The sequence below is a fragment of the Hippocampus bargibanti genome, linkage group LG17 (genome assembly GCF_051943395.1).
Source record: "Hippocampus bargibanti isolate YZ-2025 linkage group LG17, ASM5194339v1, whole genome shotgun sequence".
In the NCBI taxonomy this organism is placed as follows: Eukaryota; Metazoa; Chordata; class Actinopteri; order Syngnathiformes; family Syngnathidae; genus Hippocampus; species Hippocampus bargibanti.
In genome coordinates this window covers 10,503,783-10,523,362 of record NC_142750.1, presented here as the reverse complement: position 1 = coordinate 10,523,362, position 19,580 = coordinate 10,503,783, and the positions used below count along the sequence as shown (strand labels likewise).

Sequence of the window (19,580 nt, the reverse complement as noted above, 5' to 3'; positions counted from 1 at the left end):
CTATGACGGCGTCCTGGCTGGAGGAGGGGCGGGTGAAGCAACCTCGGCAGGGCGATAAAATATCTGCGCCTCGATGCTTATTTATAGATCATTCCTGCGTTGAATGCCTCCTGTGTCGGGGTTTCATCTGTTTGCTTGCCCCACAGGCTTCACGCTTGCCGCGAGAACCCATCAAAGCGGCCATTAAGTCATCTGCACGCCCTCTTTGTCCTTGCTTCCTGTTTGACAACAATGGCATCCCGGCACGTTGCTACCCAACTCCTTGACAAGTTCTCCCTGGTAATCATTTCCATGTCGCAAAGCTTTTAAATTAGCATATTAGCGGGCACTACTTATTGAACACTACGGAACGCCTTATGCTACATCAGGGTGAATGGGAAGTATTGTTCACGGGCCTAACTCCATCAGCGGACAAGAGGAGAGGATGCTACACTTTATCTGGTTGACAAGTCCAATGAGTTTTTAAACAACCCAGTTCATTCGAGGCTCTCCAAGTTTTTTAAAAAAAAAAAGGGAAGACATCGGCTAATCGTAAGACTCGATGGGTACGGAAAGGAGTGGGTAAACTCATCGTCAATTTGTTAACATTTTACGTAAAAGCCCATCATACGATAAACTGAAATCCAGTGGCAGGCCATGCATGTCACTCCTCTGACTTCAGTAGTGCTATGTCTGAATCAATCAGATGCGAGTGTGGTGTCATATTACTACACGTCCATTAGAGGGTGGTGTTAGCCAGGAAATAACTACAGAATTACTGTCAATAAACTGTTCGAATCTTTATTATGAACATGTGGATTCATGATAACCTCATAAAATTGAAATATTATTTGCTATTTTTGATAGCTTCGGAGCTGGCCAACCTTAATGGTGTCCATCCATTCTTGAAAAGTCTGTCTTGAAAATGGCTTTACAGTATATCTGAAACCAAATCTATTTCTTCTCCTTCTTCAGCCATTGTGGTTTGACAAAACCGCTATTAAATCAACACAACAATCAATATATTTGCTTTTGCAGTTCGCTACAGATACAGTGAGCTTGGTCTGGCCAGTTTGCGCTTATCACTAGCGGCTAGTGATACTAGGATTGGCTCGTGACTAGCCAATCATGTGGTGAGCCAATCGCGACTAACCAATCGCAGTTTGCAAAAATTGACGTTGGCAGCACCGTCCAGCAGGCCGTGGGTTGCTAATTCAATCTCTGATTGGTTAAAGCAACAGTTCCATCAACATTGAATTTTATGCTCCAGGGCCTGCAGAACTGATTGTGTACGCGTCCAGGTCGATTTCTGACCCTTGTAATGATGATGGCTGAAATGTGATTGGTTACATGCTTAAATACGAAAACACACATTTGAAAGCAGCGCAACAGGGGGAAAGTAGTGAAAGGATGCTGAAAGATAATTTGGAATTATTGAATAGAAATCACGGAGAAAATATAATTCAAATTAATATGTGATTCAGATATATTTAGGCCAGCAGGGAAGGCCTTGCAGGCCCTGAAAGCCCACCACGACATAAATTGAACCGAGATGAAAGATCTCAAAAGGAGGCCAAATATGCTTTGTCCATTGCAAAAATTCTTGAAAAGGAGGACTTTTTTACAAACGCTCTGACTATGATCGTGAGGTTTTATGACTTGTTACGAGTATCTTACAATGCTGAGTTCAAACCTACTTAAAAATACATCGGTGTAGGTAGTATGAATACACCAGCTGTGGTAAGCTAACATTACTTGTTTTGAAAAACCTTGCCAACTGGTATAATTGGAGGATAATTTCCATTTGTTAGGTAATACATTATTCATGTGATTAGATCTGTTCCTCACTTCTTAAGCCCAGTTTCTCGCGTGAAGCTGATGAGCGCCGAGATGCGGATATTTTTATTGATTATGTTTGTCCGCTAATTGATTGCAATGTAAACGCCAGCACTTTGTGCGCATGGTGAAGCAGTCGTGTTCTCGCTGTGCCCCCACTGCCCCATCATAACCCACAACCTCACAACCCTCCAACCCCACCCCACCAGCAGCAAACAGGAGATCCGTCAAGGGAGGAGCGCAATTAAGTACCTAATTTGATTAGGAGATAACGTGAGTGGCACTTAATGGGGAAGGACAAGGACTTCACAACGCCAGCAGATTAGTGTGCCGGACGCCTGATTATTAATTAAGACATTCTCCGCCGCGTTCATGTAAAGTCACATGCGCCTTAGCCGGTAAAAATCATATTCATTTATAACGAATATTAAGAGTGTTCATCCTCAGAAAAGGAGCTGTGGGTGTGAAGTACGAAAATTAGGGCAACGGGACTAGGTTGAATTGTTTTAGAAAATGTGGTCCACTATAACTGCTTCACTCAAATATATGAAATTTGGTTGGCATGTCCACCATGAGTTTGCCTCGAAAAATAAATAAACAAACAAACAAACAAACAAATAGTGACTTCATTTCCCCCACCTTGTTTAAATAAATAAATAAATACATAAATAAGTAAATAAATAAATAAATGAATCATTGTTTGCTACAACCACGTTACGGTTCAAGAGCCTCCATTTCCCCCCACCTTGTTAAATAAATACATAAAAAATAAATCAACAACCAAACACACAAACAAACAAACAAATAAATGGATCACTGCTTGCTACAACCACATTATGGTTTAAGTACCTCAATTTTACACCACCTTGTTTAAATAAATACATAAATAAATAAATACAATTTTAAAAACTACTCCTTTAGTACTATAGTTGAGCCAAGTGAAATTCAGTCGCCTGATCTTTCAAGACAAGAACCATGAAAAAAAATCAATCCATGCCTGTAAATACACACAAGGCGGCCATTGTGTTTTGAAGTGCCCATTTTAGGGGCATTGGAACATTCCCAAATTTGGTAGCCATGTGAAAGAAATTTGGTAGACATGTGAAGGACGGTTTCTTCCACCAAGCATCTTTTATCTCCATTTGTTTGTGCTAAATGGAGAACCAATCCAATTTTGCCTGTCATCTTTGAATTCTGGCTGGTATTGTCATCCCACGTGGTTTCTCCCAGCGGCATTTTGGGTGGCGCATCAGCGGCTCTCGTGCGCGCATACCAATGGCAACCTCACCTCTAGCGAAGGAATTGTGATCTTTAAATGACGGGAGGAAAAAAAATACAAAAATGGAGCAGCCGGCGGCTAATCCGCTAAGAGGTTGGCAGGGAAAAGCCCCTCAGAAGAGAGACGGGAAGTCGCATGACAACATCCACGGTGCACGCTTGCCAAATTTTGCGGGGAGGTGCCGCTTGGATGGCGGAAGCTTAATCGCATGCACACGCTTGGACTAAATTCATCATCAGGTGCTCGCCTGAAAGCCGCCTTGATGTCTCCTTTGCTACGTTGACATTCCCCTTAGACGCCACTTTGCACCTTTGAAACGCACACCCAATGATGCAGTTTCGACGTGCCCTGGCCGAGAGAGATTAGGTCGACTGTATTTTCCGCAAAGAGGATCAGCACTCTTTCGGGGAAGTCATTCTCAACCACATGCAGAGAGCCCGTCGAGATTCAACCCTGGAGCTTCTCAGTTGTGAGGAAGACATGTTAGCGGTTACACCATCCTAATGCTGAAATGAATTAAAAAAAAAAACGACTGATTTTTTTGGATTGAGGCATGATCTGGATAACTAATCAAGTTTACCTGAAACCTGGTACCTCAACTATAATGCGGACTTGGGAACCATTACAGTAACTACGCCAACATTATGCGACCTTTGATGAACAGATGGAGGGAAAATATTTGGAAATTCCCGTTTTTTTACTTTTGGGGGATAATTAAACCTGACCAAACTGACCCAACGGCACGATATTTCTGTGAGCAAGGGGAAGGAAGGAAGGACAAAAGGAAGGAAGAAAGGAAGGAAGGAGAGAAAGGATGGGAAAATGGAAGTAGGGAAGTAGGTAAGGAGGGAAGGAAGGAAACAAGTTAAGAAGGAGTAAGGGAGGGAAAGCAGGAAAAAAGGAGGGAAAGAGGGAAAGAGGAGGGAAAGAGGTAGGAAGGGTAGAAGAAAGGAAGGAAAAGGAAGGAAGGAAGGAAGGGGGGAAGGAAGGGGGAAGGAAGGAAGGAAGGAAGGAAGGAAGGAAGGAAGGAAGGAAAGTGATGTATCATTGCACCCCTCCTTAAAAGCATGTATGTCATTGGTATGTTCCAACGGAGCGGCACATTAGCAATTCCGCGCAACCAACGCCACGAGGAGGCAAGCGAATACGACTAGAGCTGCGTTCTCATAGCGGGTGGGGTGGTGTGGGGGTGCTCCCAGATCATTTAGCGCCTCATGCAGATCCGCGCTAGTAGCAACTCAGCCCCGCAGGGCCCGGCAGAATTAATGTAGCAAGCCAGGGATAGGGAGTGATTTATGGGAATACCGGCTGATGAGCGTAGAGATCCCGACATCCCTGACGGAGGCGAAGCAGACAGCAGTGACACCAAAAGTGTCACTGCTTATTTATTTTGACCGCCCTGCGCGCGGCCTGGCTATTAAACTGATCCCCCACCTCCACGCTCGGCCTTGTCCAACAAGCGCAAAACCCCGTTAAGCGTGTGTGAAAGGAGGCTGATTGTGTTTGCCACCCGCCTGCCTCTATCTCTCCCGGACAGGCGGGATTAGAGGAGGGCAGAGTGGGCGCAACGACCCCCCCTGGGAGCGACGTAGGGACATAAAAAAACTAAATAAAAGAAATGGCAGTACAGTGCGCCAAGCTCTCGCTCCCGTGGCCTCAAGACTGATGCTCGCTTATGAGCCAATGTCAGCTTGCTTTCATCCACTGGCAATTACATTGCATTGCTCTACAGTAACTTTCCATAAAGCCGCCTGAGCAAAAAACTACGCCTCTTCATAAATAGTAAAGCCTGTGTTTGCTTTCGTTTCGAAGTAAAGTTCGCCGTATAGACACTCCTCAACCAACAACCGAGATACGTTCCGAACGGTCGTTCGTAAGGTGAATGTGTTTGTTGCTTCAGTGCTATATTTTGTATGGAATGTATGTTTAAGGCTTAAATAATTAACCTGTATATGTTTGTACTGAAACATAAACATAACAAAATATATGCTCTCTAAAGATATGTTCATGTACAACTCGAGAGAGGACTACATATGTTACTACAAAAATTTTCATATGTACCGTAGTTCGTCACTCGAATGTTTGTCAGTAGGGGAGTGTCTGTAATAAATTATTTTACGCAGTGGCGAGCCGTGCATTTCACAACTAGGCCTTCAGTAGTGCTACGTCTCAATCAATCCAACCTTTAATAACTATTCAATGACCAGACAACCTTTACTGCAGCTGCAACTGCGACTCTTAAAAAGTGGAGTGTGATTTACCAGTAGAGCGTACCGTGAGCCAGGAAATAAGGCTTGCCAGGAGGTGTTGGCGTCAGCAACTGGAAATCTGATTGGTTGAAGTAACAGTTTTATTCATACTTTTTTGATGTTTCAGGGCCTGCAGAAGTGATTGTGAAGGCATCCAGGCAGAGTTTTGACCCCGGTAACAAATAATGGCTGAAATGTGGTTGGTTAAATGCAGCATAACAGGGGAACAGCAATGAAAGGAAGCTGAAAGACAATTAAGAATTATTTAATAAGAATTAACAGAAAAAATATAATTAACATCACTGTGATTCAGATAGTTTTAGGCCAGTAGAGAAGGCCTTGCATGTGCTTACGGTCCACCACTAATGTTGAGAACATGTAGTAAGGTACGTGGTTGTCCGATAACGAGCTGCAAGGTCCATACTTGAATGATTTTCCTAGTAGGGTGTTAGAATTATTTTATGTTAGGCCATAACAAGCTACATGATAAAAAGTTTCTTCATGTTAAGTCCTAAGGGGCAATGCAGTGTAACTTATATTCAACCGTAACAAGCAATCAGGTATAAAGTTGCTTTGCATTAAACATTGAATCAGGTATGGAATCGCGTCCCATTAAACCAAACATATAGCTTTAGATGTAGCGATAATGAGCAGTGAGGTGTCAATTATGTAAAACTAGAGCAAAAAATAAGGGGGAGAGTAAAATGCGGCTGTTGTTTTATGTAAAGCGACGGCGAGCTGCTTGGTTTATGTTCAGCAATGAGGTGTGTCATTTTATATGACACGGAAAGGTGTAAAGTTGCTTCATAACAAGCAATATGCCGTAAAGTTGCCCCGGTTTTGTGTTTGCGTTGCATTTATGATATATGTATTTGCTTTAAATTAGCATTTGAAATTATGAGTAGGGTTTTAAGACAAGGTCAGGGTTTCAATATTAGTGCGCTGTTTGCCAGTTTTTTATTATATCTGCGTGTTGGATGGGCCGCCGCCACTTAGCGTTGCGTCTCAGCTGCCTTCAGTTTGAACTCGGTCGGCACAGTTAAAAAAAAATGAGATAACAGGTTGCCATGGTGATGGCATAACTATGGAGTCGGAGAAATGGGTAACATCTCACGGGGGATGGAGGAAATGGAGACGGGCGGGGAGGGGGATGATTGTGTCTTTCGGATGCCGTCCTCCATCATCAAAGCTCTTCTCCACTTTGGGTGTGTGTGTGTGGGGGGGGGGGGGGGGTAGACGGTAGCACATCATTAGTCAGTCCCTAGCCAGGAAGTTGTTTCTACGTGTGTGGCTTGCTTTGGCACTTTTGTTTTATTTTCAAAATTAAATGTACTAGATGTAAACTTAACTCATTCACTGCCAGACATGTGCAAAAATGTCTCCACTCCAGTCCTGGGTTTTTGTCATTGTCACTCGAATTCCAGAATATTGAGTTTTAGGACTACATATACATTCAATGTAGCATTACAAACCTTAGACCAGGATTGTCAAAGTCATTTTTTGCCACATTGTAGTTCTGATTTCGTCTCGAAGGCCGTTATGAATTATGGGAAACCATTACAATGTTTCATCTCCTACACATATTACGTATAGAGCCCACAACAAATTAATAAATACTCAGTTTTAAAATCGGAGGTCAAAAACAATGACTGTTATTGTGGTTTACATGGGACAATTTGAAATTTTGGTTCAGGCGTTAGCAAGCATCATGGAATCTCACATGTTTGATTTGCCTTTGTGGGCAGAATAAAATTAAATTTGACACTTGTGCCTAAGACACTCTTCTTTCATCAGAAAAAAAGTTATTTCTTAAATTATATGGGTCTGGAGTTAGATGAGCTTGAAATGAGGGCGGCTGTCCAAAATACAATCCTATGCATACATTTTGGGTTATACAGCGCTTTAACAACTGCTGAAGCTGGAACAAAGCGCTAACATGGAAAAAAAGGGAAATGCTGCCCCGTTGTGGAAGGGGAAAAACATTGCCAGAGGTTCCAGAGGTCTGGCCAGCGCTTTAGCAAGAAAAACCAAAATCCAAACTAATTTGGGAATGGCGCTTGATGTCAGATTTAAATTGCTGAATAAATTAATGGCAGTGAATGAGTTAAAGGTGAACCCAAGCAAATATTCCCTTTTTAATACGTCCGATATGCCTTCAGGAATCTCACCACCATAATTTGATAAAAATCTTCTTCTTTTCCTTTCGGCTTTTCCCTTCAGGGGTCATAATTTGATCAAATGATTCTTCCAAATATGTGCAAGCTTACACTTTGGCCGCGAGAAAGCGAGTCAAGACTCGTCAAGATGTCCGATTCCGCACTTGCTTCGGCTTTCACAGACCACACGTTCCAGCACACCTCAGCTACTGTGATGAATGACTGTGTGTCTTTGTGTGTGTTTTTATGACGTTGTGAGTTTATGACTGTGTGTCCGCGCATGTGTGTAGTAAACAGGCCATCCATCAAGCAGTGAGAGCGTCACACAGGGAGCAGGAGGTGGGTTTTAGGGGAGGAGGGAGAGAGGGGGGAGGTATTGTCAGGCATCATTTAGCGTTCCAGAGTCGACCGCCGCCACTGACGCCGCAGTCTGAAACGTTTGACTGGCGACTGGTAATCAAGCTGAGAGAGCGCCACCTGTCTGTCTCTGTGATGGATAACCGGCTATGGGCACAATAACATTTATAGTCGTGGAAAGACTTTGTTTTTTTTTCTTTTTTTGAACAAAAAATAATCAAATATGTCGGAAAAACGTTTTTGCCACATTGTAAAGATTTTAAATGAGCTTTTAGTCTTTTAAATTTAACAACTTGGCATCTAATCTGATGAAATAGTGCTGGTTGTAGGAGTCATATGAATTGTTCGGCAATGGCGTTGCTTTTTTTTTAATCGTGTGATTTATTGCACAAGTTTTTACTGCAACCATAAACAGGATGAGAAAATGTAACTTTTACATCAGCTTCAAGATGTACTTTTGCACCAATTATTCTTCACAAGCCCTCATCTTTGGAAAAAAAACTGATTGGAGTGCAAACACACAACTTGTTAGCGGGATGAAGTGAGTGTTGACTGTGGCCTCAGTGGGGGATTTATTTACGAGGCATGATCCTTTAAAGCCGCAGTGTGTGTGTGTGCGTGTGCGTGCGTGCGTGTGTGTGTGTGTGTGTGTGTGTGTGTGTGTGTGTGTGTGTGTGTGTGTGTGTGTGTGTGTGTGTGTGTGTGTGTGTGTGTGTGTGTGTGTGTGTGTGTGTGTCTGCGCACACGCACTTCATTAATTCCGTGCCAGGAAACGAAGCAGAAACAAAAACCTCGGATCCTAATTGCAAGTCAGCCAGCAAGAGCCTGAGACCCCAAACAAGCGGCTTACGTCTCAAAGTGTCGAATGCATTTGCGGATCAGCTCCAGGTGTGGGAATTTGTCACTTCACGACAGCGATGTTGAGCATCAAAACCACTTACTTACTTGCAACATCACAAAATTTCTTTTCATACATTTTTCAATACATATGACTCAATGTCAATAAGCCATACGACCTTAGTGCTTGTTATTGCTCAATATAAACAGAGACACACCCCGCTGCTTTTTCCATTTTAACTCATTCACTGCCAGAGGTTCAAACATGTGTCCACTCCAGTGCCAGGGATTTGTCATTGTCACTCGAATTCCAGGAACTACAGAATATTGAGTTTTAGGACAACATAAACATTTAATGCAGTGTAAAAAACATTAAACTCTCTTCTTCCGTCAAAAAAAAGAGTTAATTCCTAAATTATATGGGTCTGGAGTTATGTGATCTTGAAATGAGAGTTGCTGTCCAAAATACAAAATTGTTTATATAGCGCTTTAGCAACAGCTGAAGCTGGAACAAAGTGCTAATATCGAAAAACGGGAAGGAAAAAACATTGCCAGAAGTCTAGCCAGTGCTTTATCAGTACCCAAGAAAAATCTGAAGTTGAACTAATTCATGAATGTCGCTCTACGTCATATTTTCAACGACCAAAAAATTTTGTGAATGGCAGTGAATGACTTTAAAATAAAGCACAAACTACAAGCGTTAAAAACCTCAAGTGACCATTTTTAAAGCAGAAAGCACACACACAGCCACTTGACACCTTATTTGCGTGTTTAACTGAACGTAAAGAAACGTAGCTAACTTTTACGGCATGTCATAACAAAGGTGCCGCACATCTTCCTAATGGGTGAGTAATTAACACTTCACTGCATAATGAGTGAATGTAAAGAGACTGTGAATCTCGCTGCTGGTTCCGACTTCACGGGAAACGACCCCACATATTTCCACGTGATGTAAAGCAACTCCAAACCTTATTGCTAGCGATGGCTTTAAATTCCGCAACCTTACAGCTTGTTATGATACGCCGCGATTTACAACTCGCTGCTTATTATGACTACAGAGACAGATGGAGGAGACGGAAATAGAGGAGCACCGGAGGACGAGGAAGAGGAGGAGGAGGAGGAGGAGGAGGAGAAGGGGATGCGGCCGATGGGACGCTGAAAGATGAGGCGGTGCCGCGAGTCGACCCGAGGCCTTAATGAGCATTTTCCTCAAAACCTGGAGATTCTTCCACTTCTTGCTGACAACACAAGAGAAAGCAAGAGAACACCTGACTGCTTGTTGTGTCTTCATATTAAAAAAACAACAACAACAACAACATACCCCAAATTCCTATGAGCTGGCAACAACACGGCAGCTAGCTTAGCACTACATGGAACAGAACATTTGAATGTAAACCAACGACACTCAATCATGGTTGGTACGCAGAGGTCTAAAGAACAAAGTCATCATTTTGTCTCTTTTGTTGTGAGAAGACTAATTGGCTTTTCATCTTAATTTCATAAAACTACCTTGTTCAATATAAATAACCCGGTTGTATTGTTTCATTGGTATGTGTCAAGGCAATTTGCAATATTAGCACATTTTAAACATCGGTTTATTTTCTTACATGATCTTTTCATTTTCTCGAACCTCCGTTTTTATTACACAACCAGCCAATGACGTCACATCTTAACAAAAACTGTCAGAAGCAGGACTACATCAACATTCAATTCAGTGTAAGAAACCTTACACTCTCTTCTTTTACCAGAAAAAAAGAGTAAGTTCCCAAGTTATATGGGTCTGGTGTTATCTGAGCTTGAATTGGGGGCGGCTGTATAAAATAATATGCAATAAATATGTATTGATTTATATAGAGCTTTAACAATAGATGAAGCTTTAACAAAACGCTAACATGGACAAAAGGCAAATGCTGCCCTCTTGTGGAAGGGAAAACTTTTCCAGAAGTCTGACCAGCGCTTTATAGTCACCTCCCGCACGAAAAAAAAACCCGAACAAATTCGGGAATGGAGCTCCACATCATGTTTTCTGTTCTATGTGAAGAACTTTTGCCCAGGTTGGACCCCCCCTACATTTTTATCACAACAAAACTGGACCCCTTTGCAAAAATGTTTGGACGTATCGGAAGGACGTATGGAAAAAAATACATTGCGTCGGCAGATCTGCTTGTTATGACTTAAGACGAGACGGCAGTTATCGTTGTAAATACACCGCGATGATAGGGTGATCTCGCCTCTGTACGCCTCCCACCATCAGTGATAACCACCCATTAACATAGGTCACTTTTCCCGCTCCGTGCCCTTGATTCCCACCTGCTTATCACAGGGGGTGGAGGTGGGGTGGCAGGGGGGAGCACCGTGATGGTAGGTGCCTTTGTGTAAAACAGATTTATCCCCCATCCCCCACTCAGCCCTAAAAAAAAAAAAAAACAGCCCCTTTATTCGTCATTCCCGAGGGGGCCGGCCGCACGACAAGGTGTCCTGAGTTATAGCCCCAAGTGTGCGGCACTGAAAAATTGAAAAATGATGAACAACGGCACGAAAAAAAATCAAAACCAAGGAAACGAGGCTCGGTTGTAAATCTGCCGGCGGGACGGCGTGTGCGGGAGATGAGTGTGCGGCGCGCCGGATTGTTTGCACAGCTTGTGTCTGCCACCACCAGAGGTTATATACCATAAAAGTCAGTGGCAGGGTGGTGAATTTGGTAGCCAACGCTTCAGTGAGGACTTTAATACCACCAATCTCGCTGCGCAATTATAGAAACAATCAATATGATCTTGTTTTTTTAGTGTGTTGGAGATTGTGGTGTTACAAAAGCAAAACGTTTTCACGCCAGTAACTCTTCTGCTTGGCCTGTTTCTTGAAACAAAACAAAAAAAAAACAAAACAAATTAAAACAAAACAAAATAAATGAATGAATTCATTCACTGCCATTCACAAATTTATTCAGGGATTGAAAATATGACATGGACCGCCATTCCCAAATTTGTTCTTGTTTTGTTTTTTTTCATGCTTGGGTGACGCGAAAGCATTGGCCATGGCCTCTGGCAATGATTTTTCTTTTCTACAAGAGGGCAGCATTTCCCTTTTTTCCATGTCATCGCTTTGTTCCAGCTTCAGCTGTTGTTAAAGTGGTATATAAACTAATATGTCTCCATGGGTTTGTGTGTCCCAATGATCCTAGCCTCTAGGTTGTCTGGGGCTTTATGAACCTGGCAGGGTTACCGATGGCAAACAGGTCCTGGGTGAGAGACCAAACAAAGTACGACTCAGAAGACCCCATATGAAGAAAAACATAAATGGACTTGGTTTTCCCTTGCCCGGACGCAGGTCACCGGGGCCCTTCTCTGGAGCCAGGCCTGGAGATGGGGCTCGTTGGCGAGGGCCTGGTGGCCGGGCCTACACCCGTGGGGCCCGGTCGGGCTCATCCCGAAGAGGAAACGTGGGTCCCCCTTCTCAAGGGCTCACCACCCATGGGAGGGGCCAGAGGGGTCGGGTGCATTGTGAGCTGGGCGGCAACCAAAGGCAAGGACCCTGGCGGTCCGACCCTTGACTGCAGAAGCACGTGGAATGTCACCTCTCTTACAGTAAAGGAACCTGAGCTGGTGCACGAGGTCGAAAAGTTCTAACTAGACATAGTTGGGCTTGCCTCCACACACAGCCTGGGTTCTGGTACCAGCCCTCTCGAGAGGGGTTGGACTCTCTTCCACTCTGGAGTTGCCCACGGTGAGAGGCGTAGAGCAGGTGTCGGCATACTTATTAATCCCCGGGTCGCTGCCTGTATTTTGGGATTCACCCCGGTAGATAAAAGGGTTACTTCCCTCCACCTTTGGGTGGGTGGATGGGTTCTGACTGTTGTCTGTGCATATGGACCAAACAGCAGTTCAGTGTAACCATCCTTTTTGGAGACCTTAGGGGGGGGTTGCTGGAGAGCACTCCCCCTGGGACTCCCTTCTTCTGCTGGGCGATTTCAATGCTCATGTGGGCAATTACAGTGAAACCTGGAGGGGCGTGATTAGGAGGAACGGTCCCCCCGATCAGAACAGGAGTGGTGTTTTGTTATTGGACTTCTGTGCTCGACACGGATTGTCTATAACAAACACTTTATTCAAACATAAGGGTATCCATATGTCCACGTGGGACCAGGACACTCTTGGTCGCAGTTCAATGCTTGAATTTATAGTTGTATCATCGGATTTGCGGCCTCATGTTTTGGACACTCGAGTGAAGAGAGGGGCGGAGCTGTAAACTGATCACCACCTGGTGGTGAGTAGGCTCCGTTGGTGGGGGAAGATGCCAGTCCGACCTGGCATACCCAAACGTGTTGTGAGGGTTTGTTGGGACGTCTGGCGGAATCCCCTGTCAGAAGGAGTTTCTACTCCCACCTCCGGCAAAATTTTACACATGTCCCGGGGGAGGTGGGGCACATTGAGTCCGAATGGACCATGTTCCGTACCTCCCTTGCGGCAAATCGGAGATGTGGCCGTAAGGTGGTTGGTGCCTGTCGTGACGCCAACCCCCGTACTCGCTGGTGGACACCAGTAGTAAGGGATGCCATAAAGACCGAGTCCTATCGGGCCTATATAGCCTGTGGGACCCCTGATACAGCTGACAGATATCGCTTAGCCAAGTGGAATGCAGCCTCAGTGGTCGCTGGGGCAAAAACACGGGCATGGGAGAAGTTCGGTGAGGCCATGGAAGCAGTCTTCCGGACCGCTTCGAGGAAATTCTGGTCCACCATCCGGCGTCTCAGGAGGGGGAAGCAGTGCACCACTAACACGGTGTACAGTGAGGAGGGGGCACTGTTGACCTCGATTCGAGATGTCGTGAACCGGTTGGCATAGTACTTCGAAAACCTCCTCAACTCCACCAACACGCCTTCCTTGGAGGAAGCAGTGTCTGGGGACTCTGAGGTGGGCTCTCCGATCTCTGTAGCTGAAGTCACCGAGGTGGTTAAAAAGCTCCTCGGTGGCAAGGCCCCGGGGGTGGATGAGATCCGACCGGAGTTCCTAAAGGCTCAGGATGTTGTGGGGCTGTCTTGGCTGACACGCCTCTGCAACATTGCGTGCTCATCGGGGAGAGTGCCGCTGGATTGGCAGACCGGGGTGGTGGTCCCCCTTTTTAAAAAGGGGGACCGGAGGGTGTGTTCCATCTACAGAGGGATCATTCTCCCTGGAAAGGTCTATTCAGGGGTTCAAGATGGGTGGGTCCGTCGGAAAGTCGAGCCTAAGATTGAGGAAGAACAGTGTGGTTTTCGGCCTGGCCGCGGAACAGTGGACCAGCTCTACACCCTTAGCAGGGTCCTCGAGGGTGCATGGGAATTCCCCCAACCAGTCTACATGTGCTTTGTGGACTTGGAGAAAGCGTTTGATCGTGTTCCTCGTGGAGTTCCGTAGAGGGTTCTTCGGGAGTATGGGGTACAGGAGCGCCTGATACGGGCCATTCGGTCCCTATACGACCGATGTCAGAGTCTCGTTCGCATTGCCGGCAATAAGTCGGAATCGTTTCCAGTGAGGGTTGGGCTCCGCCAAGGCTGCCCTTTGTCACCGATTCTGTTCATAACATTTATGGACAGAATTCCTAGGCGCAGCCGAAGCGTTGAAGGTTTCCGTTTTGGTGGCCTCAGTATAGCATCTCTGCTTTTTGCAGATGATGTGGTACTGTTGGGGCCTTCAAGTCGAGCTCTCCAACTCTCTCTCGAGTGTTTTGTAGCCGAATGTGAAGCAGCTAGGATGAGAATCAGCACCTCCACAACTGAGACAATGGTTCTCAGTCGGAAAACGATGGAATGCCCTCTCCGGATCGGGGGGGAGATTTTGCCTCAAGTGAAGGAGTTTAAGTATCTGGGAGTCTTGTTTATGAATGAGGGTGTGAGGGAGCGAGAGGTCGACAGGCGGATTGGTGCGGCGTCTGCTGTGACGCGGACTTTGTACCGATCTGTCGTGGTGAAGAAGGACCTGAGCCAAAAAGCAAAGCTCTGAATCTACCGGTCGATCTACATCCCAACCCTCATCTACGGTCACGAGATATGGGTTGTGTCCGACAGAACGAGATCCCAGATTCAAGCGGCCGAAATGAACTTTCTCCGTAGGGTGTCCGGACTCTCCCTGAGAGATAAGGTGAGAAGCTCCGTCATCCAGGAGGAGCTCAACGTCGAGCCGCTTCTCCTCCACATAGAGAGGAGCCAGATAAGATGGCTCGGGCATCTGATTAGGAAGCCCACAGGACGCCTCCCTGGTGAGGTGTTCCGAGCATACCCCACTGGCAGGAGACTCCGGGGACGACCCAGAACGCGCTGGAGAGACTATGTCTCCCAGCTGGCCTGGGAACGCCTCGGGATCCGCCAGGACGAGCTAGAAGAAGTGGCTGGGGAGAGGGAAGTCTGGGCTTCCCTACTGAAGCTGCTGCCCCCGCGACGCTACCCCGGATAAGCGGCAGAAGATGGATGGATGGATGTATATATTGCATTATATTTCATTTCAAGCGCCTATAACTCCAGACCAATATAATTAAGGAATTAAATTATATTGATATTGTATTATATTATATTGATAATTATATTGATAATTATATTGATATATTTTTTTTATGCTTCAGGGCCTGCAGAACTGATTGTGAAGGCGTTCAGAATTATTTAATAAGAATTAATGGAAAAAATACAATTACCATCACTGTGATTCAGATATTTTTAGGCCAACGGGCAGCCTTGCATGTCCTGACAGGATGCTCTTTTTTTCTGACGAAAGAAGGCAGTCTAGGGTTTGTAACGCTGTATTGAATGTGTATGTAGTCCTAAAACGCAATATCTGTGGGTACTGGAATTCCAGTGAAAATGACAAAAACCCTGGCAACTAGCGTGGACACATTTTTTGCAAATCTCTGGCAGTGAATGAGTTCACTATTGAATCGTTTAATTTATTAATTATTTTCTTTTCACTATTTAATCAGAAATCACCAGTTATTTTTTGTGCTTAAACAAAAGGAATCGATCCATTAATTTAGGGCCGTACTGTGACCAAAAATAAAACACAAATCAAACAAATGTTTGATTTTTGGCTGTTTTAAATCTACCAATTGCCTGCACCTCCCCTGCCGCAATGACACTCAATGTACGGGCGTTTCTTTTCAGTCTCTTCTAAATGCCGTTTTTTTTTTAAACTTCAAATTGTAGCTTCTTTATCAAGAAGCACGTCAGATGTGGGGCAAAGTGCGGACAGGAAAAGCCCCAGCGCGATCGCTATTATCCAGTTTCACTTGGGCGCCTCTGGAGCAAAAAGAGGTATCCCTAATGACCAGGAGTTGACCCGATCGAGCCCGTAGGAGGCGACAGCAAAGCAGGAGAGAAGTCGTGCCGCTCCCTCCTACTCGCCATGCAGACTCGTGGAGGAACGCCACCGCGCACTCCTCTCAGTAACTCTTGTGTAACGTCGCTTTTTCAGGTGGGATGATTCGCAAGCAAAGTGTTTTCCACAGATCAGAACTTTAGAACTGAACATTGTGGCCGCCATGGTAATGAGGAATTTCTGTTTGGAATATCCCGAATGCTTGAGCAGGCCTGCATAGGAAAATCGAGTACAAAAAAAATACCTGTTTAATTACATGAAAAGACGTTGTCTTTAATTTTCATACAACAAATGCAGACCAAGGAAACTGTTTAGAATAAAAAGGGACATATGGGTTCATGTAAGTCTTAATTTCCATGAAAAAAAGGGAAAAAAACATCACCAAAACATAAATAAGGTGTTGACTTGAGACGAAATTGTACTTTAAAAAATCCTGTGCCTATGTCACAAGTATGTAGGGCTGGCATTACGATTGTTTCAGTGGTGCTAAAATAGAGTTGAACATCACTGTAATACAATGTCAAAGTCAAGGACCGGGGGCCAAATCTGGCCCGCTACATCATTTTATTTGGCCTGCAAAAGCAAATCAATCATGTCAGATGCGATGATGCTTGCTAAAGTCACGACTAAAGTTTTAAATTGTCATATGTAAACCACAATAATAGTCATTAGTCGTGACTTCGTTATTCGTTAATTTGTTGTGCGTTGTGGATGGAGTATGTGGAGTAGATGAAACATTCGAACATGGCCCGTGGCAAAAAATGAGTTTAACACAGCTGCTGTAATACTATTGAATGTCATAGAAAGGATAGTTGGAATGTAAAGGCAAGAAATAAAAGTTGAATGAAAGATATTCAGCTCTGAATTGACCATTCAGATCACTCGGAATCCCCCTTTAATTGCTTTCCATTCCAAAGGTAGTGACAACAGTGATGATCACTAGACCATAGACACCGGCCAAATGCTGCCTGTGAAACATTGGCCAATATCATGGTCAAATGCGGGTGGCGACCGTTGGAACGCTCACATCTACAAATATTGGAGTCAACGTTTAATATTTCCTTGTGTGACTTTCAATACAAAAGCTATCACCGATCTCAACTAATCGCCAAAAGCCAAAATTTGGACTGTTTCATACAAAAAGGGAAGAAGATCAAGGTTGCGCCATGGCAACTCTAGCACAATGGCCCTGAGTGTCAGGGACTAGTCGTAAGGTGAGAGAACGACTGGATCGCAGAATTATTCATCAAGTGTTGGCCTCAGGCAACATCGGAATGGGCAGCTGGTGCCCAAGTTTTTGGGCGGGAATTCAAATGTTGCGCAGCTGTTTGGCCCAGCTTCCTACCTGGACTAATGAGTTTCAGAGTGGGCCGACATCCCGACACTTGCCGCGACAGCACATCTGATGTTTTTAACTGTTCTCTCACTCGACTAGCAACTGCGGCATTCAGCTGTTACACAGGCTAGCGTTCAGCTATTACACAGGAAATCGACATTAGTAGTGCACTGCGCTATTAGTCTTTGCATACCTGCCATCCCATGTGACCTTTCTAAGACCTTTCTTCAAATGGACAAACTTAACTCGACAAGTGACAGACTAGTTATGTTTGTATTCTTCAAAATAGCATTCCATGTTAGCAAACAAGAGCTACGATACCTGAATGTTTGTCACACATTAAGACTATAATTTGTTTAGTTATCTAGTTAGTTGGTGAGCTAGCTACCTGGTTAGTTGGCTTGTTGGTGGGTTACTCAGTTGGTTCGGTTATTGGTTAGTTAGGTGATTTTTTTTGGGGGGGTGGCTGATGGTTCTTTGATTAGTTAATCCGGTTGTTGTGATGTTGGGTAGACAATGATGGAAGTGCGTTGTGAGCTCATCAACCAGTCACGTAGATGGCTGGTTTGTTAGTTCATGATTAGTCAGTCGGTTGCTTTTTCACTGTTACCAGGCACCATCCAATGTTACTGCATTAGGTTTTACTTATTGACACTGGATCAAATTAATCAATTTGCTGATTTTTTTTGGGGGGTCGTGAAAGAAATCAATCAATCAATCAATCAATCAATCAATGATGTCATGCATTTTTTTTTTTCAACAGGATGATCTGTCTTTTCAATGTTATGGACAAAATGAGGATTGTTTGACCTTAGCAGAGGTTACTTAATAAATAACCTATTCATTCAGTAGGGCTGACTGGGGGGAATGAACGGACACAACAAACAAACAACCCCTTCCAAAAAAGCAAACAAAAAAAAATACAATGTTGAGTGTTAGCCCAAGTCAACACCTGTCCAATTAAAGGCCAGCGTGCAGGCCAGACGGAAGACCTTTTTGTCTGACAGTCAGAGGTGTTTGCCAGCGCCAAAGGACACCTTAACGTCACTTTGGCTGTCTTGGTTGACACCGATTCTTCGCATCGATCAACAGGCCCACAAAAAACACTGTCACACTTGGAAAGTCTGCTCCAATCAGGCCCATTTACGCTCGTGTCCTGTTAACTGTTGCATGGCCAAGATACATATTTGGGGGGAATACCTTCCTTTATCATACATATAGTATACTGTATGTTAGCATCTATGATATAACCTCTGAGCAGATCGTAAGGCATTTTCTTTTCTACTGCAAAATGGTATCGTGTGTATGTATGTCTTGTGAAGAGGATTGATGCATTGTGGATAAGTAATGGTGGTGTGGCAGTGATGGACTGTCTTAATATTGTCTTTGAACACACACAGCCACACACATCTTAAGTCGCATTCGTCATGGCATTTGTCAAAATAAGATATAGCTTTACCTCCCTGCTCTCCAATGCTGTAATCTGATTACCAGGAGATTTCTTTTATAACTTTCACATTTCCTCAAATTGTCATCCTGTGGGCCTGTCACAGAACTTCAGGCAGCATATGGATGTTGTCATGGTGACTGAGGCACTACTGCCTTTTTTTTGTTCTGACAGTATTGCTCGAAGGCCACTGACAGTGGCCTTAAAGCAAAGAACATATTGGTGTCTTCAACAGACCTCACCCACATTTTATGGTGTGAACTTTCTAAGCGCACCAATCAGAGCCTTTGACGATGGCAAGTAGAGTCTTAACCAGGACTTAGAGTCTTAGACTGTATCCATACTTGAGATACATATATATATACGCATACACGCACGCACACGCACACACACACACACACGCGCATGCACACACACACACACACACACACACACACACACACACACACACACACACACACACACACACACACACACACACACACACACACACACACACCTATGTCGATAAACTGAATCCACATATTCAGGGGAATTCATCGGTTTTGGCATCCCGCAAATCATTGTGGTTTGAAATAATCACTGGGGCTAATTAAAGAGTTTGTTTTGGTTGGCCTCCCCTTCTTTACCCCATTTGCGTAGGGCGCGATCCCGGCAAATTACAGCGGGCCAAAGCTTGGGTGAACTTTGAAGGTAATAATGCCTGCCGCGACAGCGCTCGGCGGTGTCACTCTCGCCCTAATGAGGCCTCGGCCTGAGCGGCG

The 19,580-nt window shown here is 44.6% G+C and overlaps 1 protein-coding gene and 1 pseudogene across 1 annotated transcript in view; one reads left to right on the top strand and one right to left on the bottom strand.

The window, feature by feature from the left end:
* LOC148885693 (RNA binding protein fox-1 homolog 3-like) overlaps nucleotides 1-19,580 on the bottom strand; it is a 326,703-nt gene that overhangs the window by 234,882 nt on the left and 72,241 nt on the right. The window lies entirely within an intron of this gene.
* LOC148885694 (uncharacterized) lies at nucleotides 11,990-16,138 on the top strand (annotated as a pseudogene).